Source organism: Schistocerca serialis, chromosome 5 (genome assembly GCF_023864345.2).
Source record: "Schistocerca serialis cubense isolate TAMUIC-IGC-003099 chromosome 5, iqSchSeri2.2, whole genome shotgun sequence".
Lineage (NCBI taxonomy): Eukaryota > Metazoa > Arthropoda > Insecta > Orthoptera > Acrididae > Schistocerca > Schistocerca serialis.
Window position 1 is genome coordinate 490,838,201 of NC_064642.1, and position 17,010 is coordinate 490,855,210.

Consider the following 17,010-nt stretch of genomic DNA (forward strand, 5'->3'; position numbering starts at 1 on the left):
AGCTTTTTCCGCGGCTACGCACAAGAAAACCGCACGATTTCAACGCTGGACGTCGCAGGTCTGACTTCCATCGCAGAGGCGTCAAAAGAAGGGCTTAAATGTCGGTGGTAGAGAGTGTGAGACCTTGAAATCGTGTGACACGCCCGCGATGGCACTAGACAGAGTTGTGGTGAAATTTGGTGCCGATGTGACATCATTAACCTATCTGAACCTCACATGAACATATGAACTGCAGCCTTTTATTCGCATGCTGTCTGAAGGGTCGCCGAGCGCGCGGCCAACGTCACAGGGTGCCACCCTTTTGCACCATCACAGGGGAAGGTTGCACGCACCTCTGAGCCAAATGTCAGACTTACGCGTCATAGTGAGAGACAGTTTTTAAAAAGTGATACTTTTGTGCGTAGTTCACGTCGTTCTTTACTGTCATCTTCAAGTCTTTACATACTAATGATGTCACGTGCGTCAAAATTCAGAAAATCTGGATTTAATCGTGTTTTCTCTCACTCCCTGAAGAGGGAGATAAAGTAAATATTAAAGGAGTGCAAGGGATATCCATCAATCGTGTCTCACTCCTTTATTATAGTAGTTTGTTTTGCTTCGCGTCCAGCCAGATCTAATATTGCTGTTCTGTAATGGAGATTTTTATGTTGCTATTGGATGTATGAAACAGCCTTTATTTTCTATTTTCCCCAGCGTTAAGCTCTTGCAACGTTATCAAAAGCTTATTGAAAGACAGTAATGCCATATGAGCCTAGTATTAAAATCTGTAATCTGCAATGTATTATTTGTTTCAAACTAGAAATGCCGTCTATGCATAATACTAAATGAGAGTGGGGAGCCATCGTGAGAAGTAAAGGTAACGTCCCGCGTAACTCAACTGTTGTTCACGAAATATATATCCCTGGACTCAGTCACAATATTGTTCGGGGCGATTTAAGGTGGTGTAGCTTTGGGGTAAAGAGACGTTAGACTTAGTTTTATTACATTAACCCTGAGAAAGCGTAATTCAGGTGCGAAAGAAATCCTTAAAAAAAATCTCGTTCGACCGACTCTTGAGTTTCGTTCGATGCTTTGCGGCGCTTACAAACTTGAATTATCAGAAAATACAGATGTTGGAGCGGTGCTGCCGTTTTCTTTATTGGAACAAAACCACTAGTTACAAGTTCGGTACAAGTTCGGAGTTTGGTACGTAGCACCACCGTCTGGCTCGCTATAGTTATCACTATGAAATACTGCAAGTCTGTGAATAAAGCCCAAGTCTGTCGTACTGCTACGAGAAATCCAGCCAGGGTCAACCACCAAACGTGGTCCAAGCTCGCAGCACTGCTCATCAACAAGAGAATAGCCGGCGCGTACGTCGTAGGTTTGTAGAGAGAATACGACACTGGCCTGTTGTCGCTGTAGAGGCAGCTTTATTCCGCTCCGCAGACCGTGGGACCACACAACACGTTCCCGGCCCGTTGCGATGTGCTCAATACCTGCTGCGCTTATGTCGCCCAGACAGTTGTGGAAATGAATACATAGTTTCGCACGCTGAGTCGCTGGGTGCAACAATAGCAACGATTCAAAGAAGATCTGCTCGACTCGTCACGGATTTGTTTAGTCAGTGTGAGAGAGTCACGCAAACGCAAACTGCAGTGGGAGACTTTGCAAGAGAGATGATTTACATTGCAAAGTGTCTCACAAAATTCCGAGAACACACGTTCCAAACCGAGTCAGGAAACAAATAAGCGGAAAAATGCTTCTATCGACGCAGAAAAAGGCGAACATGCTCCTGTTTATAAGACTGACTGAAAAGTGGGGTTACAACTGCCTCATTCTACCTTCCTCACCACCTTTAAAAACTTTCCCAAAAATTTTTGCGTGCGAACATCTTCGAGTTCTTTTTAAGATGAAACTCATCTCTCACTCCCACATGTTCCTCTAAGTGTAACTCCCTCACGCCCATTAGTCCATCGCTGTAAGCCGCTCATACCCATCCACTTCCATTTGCCCATTCTCACTCACTCATTCAGCCCAACTCATTGTCATTATCTCTTTGTGCCTCTCTAATTGTCACTGTTCCGTGTCTCACAACCACTGTCTCCTCTGTTTCTCCTACTAATATTGTCTCCTCTCATTGTCACCATTTCCCTCTTGCTCTATTTTATTGCTACTGTCTCATTCAATCCTCCCCACTGCTGGTATCTCTTCCCACTGTACTACCTCTCTCTTCCTCGCTGTCATTGTCATAGACTCTCTCCCTCATTATGACTGGCTCTCACCTCCTTCTACTTACTCCTTCTCTTCATTCCCGCCCCGCTGGCACTGCCTCCTCCACTCTTTTCCTAGTACTGTTCTGTCACTGTCAACCATACTGACAGAAAAGTATATCGCAACACCATAAAGGAAAGTTGGTAGGCGTGTTTCTACATCTGAAAAATAATGTCTGCTCTTATTTCGCGCCACTAGAGCGGCTGCAGTAGCGCCACTATGAGGATACAAATTAGGTATGCTTTAAATACACGCTCTAACGGTCGTGAGCGTTAGCTGCCTTTGAGATTGGACGTGGTGAGTTGATGTTAGTCAAGAACGCCTAAGGGTGTGTACTAGGGCTACGAGAAGCTGAATGTTCCTTCTGCGACATTTACAAAGACTTGGGAGGAAACTAACCACTGTACATGGTTGGTTCGCAGCGGCGGTCACGAGAATGTACAGTCGCAAGAAGACCGGCTACTGCACAGCCACGTGGCACTGCTGAGAGGGAAGTCCTCCGTGTTCGGCGTATGGCTCTGGCGCATCGTACTGCGTCTGCAGCACCGATCTGACCAGCAGTTGGCACCACAGTGACACAACTAACTGTTACAAATCGGTTACTTCAAGGACAACTCCGAGCTAAGCGCCTTGTAGCGTGCATTCAACTGACCCCAAACCATCGCTATTTGTAACTTCAGTGGTGTCACCTGAGAACTCATTTGAGGGCAACCTGTTGTATTTTCTGATGAAAGCTGGTTCTGTTTCGGTTCCAGTCAATGCCGTGTGTTGGTTGGGAGGAGGCCAGAAGAGCGGCTGGTACCAACCAGTCTGTGTGCTAGACGCACTGGACCTACACCTGGAGTTATAGTCTGGGGTGCGATTTCGTATGATAGCAGGAGCACAATCGTGGCACGCAACCTGGTTCCAGATTTGTACGCCAGTCTCGTAACTGGACCTCATAACCACCTCCTTCCTATATCTCCGGTCTTTAGAACCTAAACTAACCGTGCACCTAAAGTTCCCTGTTGTGTGGGAAGGACATCTACTCCGAAGAACAAGTGATATCCGTGAAATGTTGGTGCACTTATAATCGAATCGGTAATCCTCATTACTTGGCAGCAATGACGATAAGAAAGGAAAACTCGGTTAAGTAAATGAATATAAAACAGGGCTGGATGGAATTAAAGTGGTTTCTTAAAGTTGAAAAATGTGCATATTTAATTAACTAATGAATGAAATTAACGGTCGCCAGCACACTACTTGAGCAAAGTTACTGTCTGTTAATACTGAGAAACTTATGTAAAATGCTTGGTTTTGTTGCAAGATGAAAATAGCACAAAATTGGTAAATATTGCCCTGGTGTTATTTCGAATGGATGCGTCACTTAAGTAACAGCTCATGGAAATCAGTTACTAATAATCAAAGAACAACAAAATCTCAACAGTACTAAACAGTTACGTAAACGCAAGAATTTCGTGACGTCGCTGACTGTTATCTTTACAGCCTTCAGTTTTACTCAAAAAGTTATTTATCGTTATTCATTACTGAATGTTGTCATTTATCTTGAAAATTATCGTAATGGTATGCCGTCATTTAATAATCACTTTCCTGTGAGTTACAGTTACGTAATTTGCAAAGTTAAAATTTCGATTGTAAAAGACTGGCAAATTTTGTGATACGATTTTAGTGACTTATTGCTGTCATGCAGATTCATATTTTATTACTATTCATTAACAGTTACTGCTAATCACGTTGTGCAGTTATTACTATTACCTGCTCAAGTCGTTAACAAACATTTCTGATTGATTGTAGTTGCGTAAAATTGGAAACTTATTAATCCAAGAAAAACACACAAAAAATGTCTTTTACTGAATCTTGCTCTGTTAAGTACCTTCTTTCACTTCTCTTAATTGTAGTCTTGAAAATTATTCAAATTTTTATTTTTATTTTTTTATAAAACACTGCAATAGTTTCTCAATCATCACGAATCTCTCAGATCATCAATAATGGATAAGATGGATCCTTCTTAGGCACTTTGTCTTAGGTCAAATTGAAGGTCAACACTTCAGTGTAACCCGGTATTATTTAAACACAAAATGAACTGCCGAACCATTACGTACTGTAGCACCACTGCGTTACGACCATTTCTCAACAAAAGAGCCACTGCGCGGCTTGACCCGTCTGTCTCTCCCAACGGTGTCCTACGTTCTCCTCTGCACTGTACTGAAATGCTGGCGCGCTTGATGCTGCCAGTTCACTGTACTCTCTGACAATATTGTATCGCCCTGACTAAGCCAGCGTGTCTACTTACACTACCTTACAAATAACATTTGTTTAGCTTTACAATGAGGAAACATTTCATTTCATCACAGAAACATTATTAAACTTATTTACAAACTTTGATTCATACAAAAATACATTGAAAAGTAAAATTGCAAGGAAAAGTTTTGCTAGCCCACAGAGTTGTTGTGTTACAACATGTTGTGCTGCCATTAATAAACAGTATTCAAGGGTGTGTTTTCCAACAGGATAACGCTGTTGTAACCGACCATGCTCTATTGTGCATTGAAATGTCGCCTTGATCTGCTTGATCATCACATTTGCCTCCAACAGAGCACATATTATCGGACGGCAGCTCTATAGTCATGCACAACCTGCATTAGCCGTTCCCGTATTGACCGACCAAGTGCAACAGACATGGAACTCCATACCGCAAAATGCCACCGCCACCTGTACAACGCAATGCATGCATATTTGCATTCAACATGCTGGCGGCTTTTAATGTACCAGCATTTCACATTTGCAATAGCTTACTCGCGCTCACATTAACCTGTGATCTTGCAGTGTTGTTTACTTACATATGTTACCTAGACAAACGTATTCCCTAAATTACTCTTCATTATTTACTTTTTACTGCTGCGATTTTTTTCCGTCGGTGTCTATTCTACTGTAAATAAGTCCCTCTCTTCCTCTCACATTGCAATTGTTTCCTTTGTCCTCCCTATAGCACAACCATTGTCTACTATCTTCCAGTGTTACTATTTTTCCCTCTCTTTTCCATTACCGCTGTCTCCTTCTCTCCCGGCATAAAAAAGCGCAAATATGTTCGCATGCCAAAATTCTTGGAAAAATCCTTAAAGGTGCTGAGGGAGGTAGAGTGAAACACCTGGTATCACACTTTTCAATCAGAATCTTGTAAACAGGAGAATATTCGCCTTTTTTGTGCGCCGATAGGAGCGTTTTTCTGCTGATTCCCTTCTTTTCCCTGCCACAGTTATCGCTCGTTTGAAAGGAACTTTATGGGTCGGTAAAATTTTGATGGTTTACTTATATGAAACCGAAAAAACGCAAAACTAATTTTACCCTCAGACCGGATTTACGTGCATGAAATATTTGCATGTGCTTCAGTACTACAGCATGGAGTTCCCAGAACACTTCTGATGATAACGGATACGCTTTATGGCATATTTCCCCGTGCTACGTCACATTATAAATTACGTTTTTGCCTCACACCGAATTTTATGTGCCTATTTTACGTGTACAGGTAGGACAACTCTGTACTTCCGTACCTCGGAAGCGAATAAAGAAATCGAGATTTTCATAGCATAGATAGGGATCTTAGAAATAGATCATAAAAATGTCAACCATTTCCTGTGCATAGTCTTGTCGGAATCCGCTGCTCAGTTTTGGTTCGAAAAAACCGTAAAAAATGTTCTTTTGTGGGGTTTTCTAAGGAACTGACCATGAACTAATGGTGCCTCCGTGAGTCCCTTAAGACCCATTGGAGGCCACATCAAACGCAAAAAGAACGAAACTTTTTGCTCCATTTGCCTAAGCAGGAGGAAGTGTGTAACATTCAAACTTTGACCTCGTACTGTAGGATAGTGACACTGTGATGATTTCTTTGTTAGGTATACAAATGGTCCCAAGCTCAAGGGCTACCCAAAACTTTTGACCCTACCTTTCTATCACCAATAGAAACCGAGGTATGAGCCCCGGAAGAATTATGCGCGGTGTTTTGGAACGTATTAGTTAACATTAAGTTGTCGCTTGCGCACCGATTACTTCTCCTCGTGTAATGCTAACTTGAAAGAAATTCGGGCCCACAAGGGGGTATTCCGACAATCTTCCTTCCCGCTAATCATTCTTGAAAATAATAGGAAAGGGTGGGGGCGAAGGTTTACTGGCACGATACGTATTTTCCGCCGTCACAGTTGAGAAGTACAGATGTAGTATATGTAGACGACAGCGACTGATTACAAATAGAAGAGTCAAGTAAACAAATGTAGGTATTCGATATTTAGGTTTAAGTCTAAGAAAGGGAGACAATAAGTACTATTTGGAACGAATACAAGGAACTTACTCTATGCAAGCTAGAGTAACACTGACAATAGCTACATCACGAATACTGTAAGACAAACAAGTCCTAACAAAACTGCGATGACGTCGTACACTAGCGCCAAGAGTAGAGTCCGCGAATTACGGGCGTGTGTTGCTGCTGCGGCGGCCGGAAAAATGGGCTTGAGAAATTTTTTTATTTTCTTTTTGTGCTGCAATTCCGTCGTTATGGAGAACTTGAAAAGTCTATTGTCCAACTTGGTATTCCTGAAACCACTTTATTTATAAGCTGTCTACGGTACGGTGCCTCAGCTTTGAAGGTTTGAGGCAGCCGCATGCTAGTTTGTACACACGCAAAAAACGTACGTTACATGGTCGTCATGTGCGGTCGCTAATATCTCAATTAACAGGGAACAAAAATATTCTGGTTTCCTGCGACATACGCAGTAACAAAGCACCACTGCAGTTGTTGGTTGTATCAATGGAACAGCATTCAATTCAAACAAAGAGTGATATTTCTCATTCTCTATAAATTTAAGTTGAAATACTTTTACTACCTCTTTGTTATAAAACGGAATGCTATACAATGTCTGGTAGCTTTGTCACAACTTTGATAACAGCCACCAGTGCGCAACAGCATTAAGGCGCGCAACACTGCGATGTATGAAGATTGAACATCAACAGTATTATGTCTTTATAAGAGTGTTCTTACGCTAACCCAGAATAACATTCGCACTTCTTGTTCATATGCATACGTATCAGACTGATGTACAGCGAAATTTCTTTTACAGAGACATCTTTATCGGTAAGGCATTACGTATACAATTAACTTACATATACATTGAAATTCGAAGTAATGTTAAGAGCCATTTGTATGTGTAATCCTGTGATTTTGTACAGGTACTGTTGTACTGCAGAAACAAGTAAGAAACTGTTATTATATATGTTGTTGCCTCATGAATTCCATCACAAGACTACACTATCATTCTGTGTTATTGCTTTCTTCTTAAGTGTGTTTCACATGTTTCAAGACTGTATCAAGTGGGAAACTGGGTATGTGACACTATTACCAACGTAAATTTTTCTCAAATTTGAAATAAATGTTTATTTTCTCATTGTCCTAAATATGAAAAAAGTTGTACGTTCATGAAATGTGGTTGTCATTACAGTTACTAGCAGACAATAAATAAAAAGAAACTGCAAAAAAAGAATTAACTTTGTAGAAAAGAAGGACATTACTTGTGTATGCAAATGAGCGTTGAGTGCTTATATGTGAATATATGAAAGTATTAAATGAACATGTTTGTGAACATGTGTGTGTGTGTGTGTGTGTGTGTGTGTGTGTGTGTGTGTGTGTGTAAATGTGTGTTAGAGAGAGAGAGAGAGAGAGAGAGAGAGAGATGGCGGAGGGAGGAGGCAAGAGTGGTATGATCCTATCAGCGTATTCCTAAAAAAGAAATCTGTAAGCCGAACTCTTCCTTTTAGCCATAAGACAGGTGTGTTTACGACGTATGTTCACACGTATAGTTGTTACTTTGCTTCTCCAGATACGGCAAGAAATAAGTTCTTAAATATTGATAGTACAGTAAATACTTTTCTTAGTTTTTTTAATGTTAGAAAGATTTGTTAATCTCATTTCTTTCATTCTGCTGCTCAGCTGTTTCCTTAATAAAGGCATTTACTTGCAGGGCTGGTTCGAAAACATTTTTCCAAGCGGAAGCGACATATTATTTGGCACCCCCACCTCCTTCTCCTCAGACATTAGATTGCCTTTCCTTAGGATCTTCATGACACCTATCGAAACAAATTTAAATCTAGTGATCATTGAACTGAGTTGTTTTCGATACTAACTATGATACGCCCAGTGTACAAATTTTCACTTGGGTTCCTCTGGCGCCCAAAAGCAACTTGTGTCGTTTGAGCCTTAAACTGGCCTCGTATACTAGGATGCATTCATAAACAGACCAACATCCATTGTTAAAATTTGACTGTTGACTTGATATAGACAACACGGAATTGAGAAACAGTTATGTGAAAACGGTGATAAACTATTGAAATTTATTAGAAATGTCCGGATATCATATATCAGTAATAGGCTCCATTAGTTAAGAGGCAGTCATAATCCCTTGTTGTTTCCTGGAAGTGCTCTCATCGTCTAACTGTCCAAAGACACCTGTGACGTACCAGGTGTCGCTTCCTTGAAAATATCGAAATATGCTTGTGAATCAGCACACCTTCCGCTCATAATTTAGTGACAACGTATGAAATTTATGACACCTTCAGTGGCCGGCTGGTGTGGCCGTGCGGTTCTAGGCGCTTCAATTTGGAACCGCGTGACCGCTACGGTCGCAGGTTCGAATCCAGCCTCGGGCATGGATGTGTGTGATGTCCTTAGGTTAGTTAGGTTTAAGAAGTTCTAAGTTCTAGGGGACTGCTGACCTCACATGTTAAATCCCATAGTGCTCAGAGCCATTTTAACCATTTTTGAACACCTTCAGTGTCTTTATCAGCTGTCTCACCTCAAAGCACTTGCACCTGTCACATCAATTTCACAGTTTCTTATTATCTTCTGATTCATAAGATTTTAAAAATTCAGCCTCTTTTCCTATCAAATCGCTTCACGTTCTGTAACGACCATCTACCACGGACCTAAAGATAATAATTATAGCATAGTGTGACTCAATGAGAATGCATAAAAACAACCGGTTTGTTAACAGTTAACATGTTATAGGGAGAATATTAGCATTACTTTTTGTATCAACAACAAAATTAAAGAAGAACTTTAGAAGTTGGAATAATCTGAAGCAGAATAACAAAAATTTTACTAAAGATAAAATGTGGATACTTCTATGTAATCACACAATAGAGAGGGGCGCCAGAGGCGTCACGACTGTAAGATTTCTATACAGGACCTATAACAAATAATAGTGCCAGATAAGAGAGAGGCGCTCAGATGCAAGCTCTGAATACCTTGCGTATCGCAGTTAGTGGCGAAAAGTGACATGCGCCGAAGTGTACGAGAGAAAAGGGGGGAGTGGGGTCAAATGATAAGTCGCTTGTGTGGTAAAATGTTCTAGCATCGGCCGTGTTCATGTTCTCTTTGTCTGTGTCCCCAGGCTATCTGGGGGCTCCTCGCTCTTCCGCTTACCTTACAAGTCATTATGCTTCGAACCAGTGAATAAGCCACTACCGAGAGAGAAAAATCTCATCATGTCTCTGCTGCCCGTCGGTGTGTGTGTGTGTGTGTGTGTGTGTGTGATAATCTAAGTTAATGTTATCGCATGTGTACATCCTCTGAGAGAGAGAGAGAGAGAGAGAGAGAGAGACAGGTTTGCACATTGCAATTTCTGCGACTACGCAGAGTGTATCCTAATTAATTTGGAAAACTGATACAGATGAAAGTGTACTATAACAGAAGCAATAACGTTCCACTAAATATGCGTCTGCACACGAACTACTAGTGAGATAATTACAGGTGGGTGGTTCTGAGCCGCGACTTCAGGATGAAGCATTCTCCTTCCTGTCAATACAAATTTATTTGAAATGCGAACTTTTCGATTAACTGCCCATCTAATTGGGCTCACATTTCACCCTTTGTCTACGTTAACATGTATGTTAAAATGGTAGCAAAAGGGCTAGAGGGGAATTCCACGTATCGCCCCCGCGTTTGTGTGTTATACTGCACTCGCCCCTACAGTGGACTACAAGTTCTCTCAAACACCCATGGAGCATCTCGTAAAGCTTGATAAGACCGTACAGTTCCCTGCTCCAGTTATTTACCGTGTCAATGAGAGTACTGTACACTTCACTTTCGAGTTTTCAAGATGGCTCAGACAGAAAAACCCGATGCACTGAGGTCAGGTCATATTGGACGCCAAGGTACGGATCCTGTTCAGTCCATCTTGGACCAAACTGGAGAGATCGATGTTACACAGCAGCAAAATGTTCCTCGTTGTTCAGCATGGATTTACTATATTCTCCAACGGTGCAGTAGATCCTCAAGCAATTCTGGAAGCTGGAGAAGCTGAAATACTCTCGTCCATCTACTTTTCTTGGAAGAATGTGTGACACAGTGAGACAACCCATAATCACACGTTCAATGAGAAACGCTGCCAATGTGATTCACGAACAGCATGCGGTTGTGTGTCAAATTTGAGCCAAAGTAGATGAAGACTTAAAAGAAAAATTTACATTTCAAGAACAATTGTACTTACTACTTTACTAGGTTGACCATAAAAGCGACAGTCGCTCTTTGGTCTCGCCGCCAGTCGACATCATGAGTCTTCTTTGGGCCATGTATTCTTCTCCAGCCAGTCCCATTGTACTTGTGTCCTCACTGATACCCTACTGTCTATCCATTTCAGCCATGATCTTCTCCCTGCTCTGATGGCTTCTGCCACCAGCTGCCTGATGATATGTCCTTTTCGACGCTTTACGCCCCCCTACCACTGCAATCTCCTCTCTTTAATCACTGGCACATTGGCGATTTGTGCAACTCATGCAGTTCTCGGCTTTTCCTTTACCTCCAGTCGTCTCTATCCTTCGCTGGTCCAAAAATCTGTTCCAGAACAGATTATCAAATGTTAGGAGCCATCTTTCTGTCTGTTGGGTCAGAGTCCAGGTCTCCACTCCGTATAGGACCACTGTTTGGACTACAGAGATGCAGATCCTAATGTTTTTGGATCTCGATAGAAGCCAGTACTTGAGCGGCTTTCCGAGTGCAAACGCTGACCTGTCTCCTGCTTGAATTCTTGCCGTTACTTCCTGATCTGTCTCATTCCTGTCACTGAATACTGCCCCAACACACGAGGATCTGAATTTTAATAGTGGCCATTATTTATTTACAACTTATACAAAATACATACGTGTTTCAAAGTTTTACTGACCTTCAGAGTAGTCACCAGTATTGTGTATAACCCGTTGCCAACGATATAAATGTCATAGAATACCCTTAGTACCACCTGTTGTGATGGTAGTTGGAGTGGGGACATCTGTTGCTCGACGATTCTCTGTAACAGTCCTGAAGCGAATGCCATGAAGTGCTTCCTTTAATTCAGGAATAAAGTTGACGTCACAAGTAGCTAATGACGGGGAGTGTGCTGCGTGGTAGTGCACTTTCTAGACCCATAGATCAAACGAGTTCGTCACAGCTAGTGCCACATGTTCCCGAGCATTGTCCTGCAGAACGATGGACGGGTCTTGCAAAAAGTGTCGCCGCTTCTTTCTCTAAGCTGTTCATTTTTGGAACACAGTCGGCGACCGACTTCACCACTTTCTGCAGGACTAATTCATAATTTTGGAGGACAATGTCCAGCATATGTGACACAAGTTGTGACTGATTCGTTCTGTGGATGTGGCTGGTAGTGCTGTACCACCTATCACGCTCTCCGGACTTAACCACTAGTGACTTCAAATTGATTCCTGAGATGAAGGAAGCACTTATGGCACGCGCTTGAGAACTGTTACAGAGATTCGTCGGGCAATAGATCGCTCCACTAGAACTACCAACACAACTGGCGCTACTAATGGTATACTACGACATCCACATCGCTGGCAGCGGGTAATACACGGTGCTGACGGCAGTCCTGAAGAAAAAAAAAACAACTTCGAAACATGTATCTGTTTAGTTTAAGTTGTAAGGTATCATCAGTGGCTTTCAGGCCAAGGGTGGAAGCATTTCCGGAATAGCTAAGTTTTTAAACTGTTCGCATGTCGCCGTGGTTAATGTATACCATGCGTGGCAAAGCGGCGCTATCCGAAACGGACGCCTAAGCAAGTGAGGTGCATCATAGGCCATGGATGACAGGGTTGAACGACGGCTTCGGAGATGTGTACGGCGATTAGAAGTGCAGATGTTGAGCAACTGACCACCCAGATGAACCAAGCGGTTCAGGTGAACTACGTTTTATGCTCCACTGAGCAGATGGCCTTTAGCATGTATCACGTGAAACGTCTGAAAACAAGCAAGGACGGAGCGTTATGGTCTGGGAAATGTTTTCTTGGCACTCCCTGGGTGAGATCGTCGTTCTGAAAGGGATGATGGACGAACACAAGAATGCGTCTATCCTTGGGGTCCATGTCCAGCCCAACATGAAATTCGTTTTTCCTTGACACTGTAGGATCTACCAGAGCAATGTGTCACAGAGCTTCCAGTGTACTGAGTTTACAGTTCTCCCCCGACCACCAAACTCCACAGATTTAAACCCAATCGATAATCTGTGGGACCACTTCGATCGCGCTGTTACCTGTCTCAATCGAGACACCTGGTGAAGATGACCACGGCACTGGCTTTGCCATAGCTCCACATCCCTTTTGGTACCTTCCAGAATCTCGTTGACTCTTGCTGCTTGTCTCGCAGCGGTCTGCACTGCCGAAGGTGGTTATTGAGCCTTTTGACAAGTGGTCAGGTTAATGAGGCTGGAGAATTTAGTTGCCACTGTCGAAGTTCCACCCTCGTATTTGGACTCTTTTACTCTTGTACTAACCAGATTGTGTGTGTGTGAAATCTTTTGGGATTTAACTGCTAATGTCATCAGTCTCTAAGCTTACACACTGTTGTTGTTGTTGTTGTGGTCTTCAGTCCTGAGACTGGTTTGATGCAGCTCTCCATGCTACCCTAGTCTGCACAAGCTTCTTCATCTCCCAGTACTTACTGTAACCTACATCCTTCTGAATCTGCTTAGTGTATTCATCTCTTGGTCTCCCTCTACTATTTTACCCCCCACGCTGCCCCCCAATGCTAAATTTGTGATCCCTTGAGGCCTCAGAACATGTCCTACTAACTGGTCCTTTCTTTTTGTCAAGTTGTGCCACAAACTCCTCTTCTCCCCAATTCTATTCAATACCTCTTCATTAGTTATGTGATCTACCCATCTAATCTTCAGCATTCTTCTGTAGCACCACATTTCAAAAGCTTCTATTCTCTTCTTGTCCAAACTATTTATCGTCCATGTTTCACTTCCGTAAATGGCTACACTCCATACAAATACTTTCAGAAATGACTTCCTGACACTTAAACACACTACTTAACCTACATTATCCTAAGGACAAACACACACACACACACCCGTGCCCGAGGGAGGACTCGAACCTCCACCGGGACCAACCGTACTAACTAGATCAATATTTTGAACTAAAGCCACTGGTGGCTCGTAACCAAAAATTCACCATTATCTGGTTGACGATTCATTTGGGGAACCCATGTTTGGAGGAACGTTTTTGCTTCTGTTACTGTATAATTTCAATTGTGTCAGTTGTCGCTACTAGCTATGTTGTAGCATACATACCATGTACTAGAGGGTGAGACTCGGATAGAGAAATGTATTAGGAGAGGGAGAGAGAGAGGGGAGGGGAGAGAGAGAGATAGAGACAGAGAGAGAGAGAGAGAGAGAGAGAGAGAGAGAGAGAGAGAGAGAGAGAGAGAAAGAGAGGGAGAGAGAAAGCGAGAGAGAGAGGGGGGAAGGGGAGGGGGGCAGAGGGATTTGTTCTCTGGGAGACTACATACGTTCGCTACGGTGGAGGGGCAGCGGCAGTGGCCTCTGCCGTAGAACGGTTGCCATAAGGCGTGACAAGAGGCCGCGCAGTGTGGTGCTGCTGCGCCGCGGCTGCAGAGTGTCTGTGTCCCCAGGGAGCGCGCCGCCGACGAGGAGCCGTCGCGCAAGCCGTCGGCGCTGGGCCCTCGCCACGGGGAGACTGCCGCGACCTGCGCGGCCTCTGCCGCCCAGCCCGTGCAGCGCCGCCGCCTGCGGACGCCTGTCTGGGCAAGGTCGCCGACTCCTCCTCACCGTCTCCACACCACCACACTTCCACAATCCACGCCTGCGACTTAAGTTCGCGTGCCGCGCTCTGCAGCTCTGCTTGGCCGCGATCGTGTTAGGACAAAACAGTGCGGTGGAAACCTGCGGAATAGAGATCAGATTACACCCGTCTCCATTGACCAATGATGTAATATTTCCAATAAAGACGGTCGCTTACCTTACTTACTAAGACCGATTCCACTCTTCAAGATAGCGAGCATATGATAGATTATTAAGCCCAAAAAGAGATGAAAAACCACGTGAAGTACTTCAGTCAGCAGAAAATCAGTATGTGTCGTGTCTGTTCTTTCGGATATGTCCAACACCGCATGTACCGGGTGATCAAAAAGTCAGTATAAAATTGAAAACTTAATAAACCACGGAATAATGTAGATAGAGAAGTTAAAATCGACACACATGCTTTGAATGACATGGGGTTTTATTAGGAAAAAAAAAACAGTATTGCTAGATGCGTGAAAGATCTCTTGCGCACGTCGTTTGGTGATGATCGTGTGCTCAGCCGTCACTTTCGTCACGCTTGGCGTCCCAGGTCCCCAGGCCTCAGTCCGTGCGATTATTGGCTTTGGGGTTACCTGAAGTCGCAAGTGTATCGTGATCGACCGACATCTCTAGGGATGTTGAAAGACAACATCCGACGTCAATACCTCACCATAACTACGGATATGCTTTACAGTGCTGTTCACAACATTATTTCTCGACTACAGCTTTTGTTGAGGAATTATGGTGGACGTATTGAGCATTTCCTTTAAAGAACATCATCTTTGCTTTGTCTTACTTTGTTATGCTAATTATTGCTATTCTTATCAGATAAGCGCCATCTGTCGGACATTTTTTGAACTTTTGTATTTTTTTTTCTAATAAAACCACATGTCATTCCAAGCATGTGTGTCAATTTGTACCTCTCTATCTACATTATTCCGTGATTTATTCAGTTTTCAAATTTATACTGACTTTTTGATCTCACAATATAATTAGGGCGAGGGCGACCAATTGATCTCTTCAGTGCAGATACTAATCATGTTCGACCCTTGCAGGAATCTGCGAAATGCCGCCAGTAATTAGGATAATGGGCAAGGACCACTACATCATTAGTGTGTGGATAAGTTGAGAATTTGGGTCCGATGGGAGGCGTGCTTGGGTAGTCCGTGCATTTGCGATGACCACTGTTTCCGAATGGCGCAGTGGTCAGCACATGTGCCTAGTAAGCAGGAGACCCGGTTTTGAATCCCGGTCTGGGGCAAATTTTCAGCGTTCCCCATTACTTAAATCAATGCCCGCTCGCAGTCAATGCCTGTAATTCCTTTGTGCCTGAAATAAAATAAAATTAACCGAATAACCAAGGGGATAAGGACGTTTGGGGCAGGAACAAAACTTTAAAAGGTTAATAAAGCTAAGACCATTGCATAGCAACCTAAAAATTGAAAATTCACACTCGCAAGATCGTCTAGAAGGAACTGAAAGTAAAGAGACAGAAATCACAAAATTAGAATCGAATAGTTCGCTTGACCTTTCGCTCAAACGAAGACAGCGATACCAGACACCCCCGTACCGAAAATACAAGATCATTAAGAAATAACACACGAATTCGTCTAGAAGGAACCGAAAATAAAAACGCCAGAATCGTACAATTTTTGTACCTAGCATAATGAAAAGGTTTATAAGCGGTACTAGTGTTGTCTTATCCCCAAAGTAAACACGAAGTATAAAACACTTTTTGGATTCCCTTTTGATCACACTGAACTCAGTTATGATTCACCGTGACACTTCACTCAATTTCTTTTATCTTGGTTCGGCAGTAAACCATATTCCCAACAGAACTGTAATCATTTATCTACTGTACATTTGCGTGGAACTAATTCGAAGAATATTAGGACTCGCTATTTCAAGAGACTCTCCCATGGCTCTTCACAACGTTAAACATTCCCTTGTCAACTGTATCCAAACCTGCCGCATCGACAGTCGAACGTTCGATAAATTCGTATATCACTTGCATTGATGGCGCATATCGATACCCAACACCGTGACTTCGATATCCGAGGCTTCTTGGAAGTTACCGCAGCCACAACTATTCGGAACACTGTCCTGACCACGACTGACACTGGAAACGCATTGAGGACACTACACAGGTGCCGTTCGTAGTCGAATACAACGGGGCAACCTCCAGCATTTATGTTCAAGCATCCATTTTTGGCCGTGTTACCGCATTTTTGTTCATTCCTTATACATAACGCGTAGCAACCACGAGAATAACATAAGAGATATTATGGCGTGTGCAGAGATATACAGGCAGTCATTTTTCCCGCACTCAATACGCGAATCGAATACAACAAAAAATAGATAATACTGGTGCGATGTAGCCTCCAAACGGCACGAGAAGACCCTCATATTAAAATGTGTTCCGCGCAACTGCCCAACAAAACACGATTTTGTTTGCATTTCTATGGCAACGCCTCAGACTTGCCGCAGTGTTAGGGGGCTATGACTTAGTGCCAGGAATGTGGCTGCTTTTTGGAGCCCAAGGATGAAAGTAGGTAAGGACTGCACTTTTACTAGAATTGCAGTTACATTCAGCTGACTCATTTAATTATTTAATAGTTAGCTTTACATAGTGCGGAGCTAT

At 43.0% G+C, this 17,010-nt stretch overlaps 1 protein-coding gene across 1 annotated transcript in view; it reads left to right on the forward strand.

Moving 5' to 3' along the window:
* LOC126482026 (dual specificity calcium/calmodulin-dependent 3',5'-cyclic nucleotide phosphodiesterase 1-like) overlaps window positions 1-17,010 on the forward strand; it is a 671,133-nt gene that overhangs the window by 426,794 nt on the left and 227,329 nt on the right. The gene's annotated exons all lie outside the window — the stretch shown is intronic.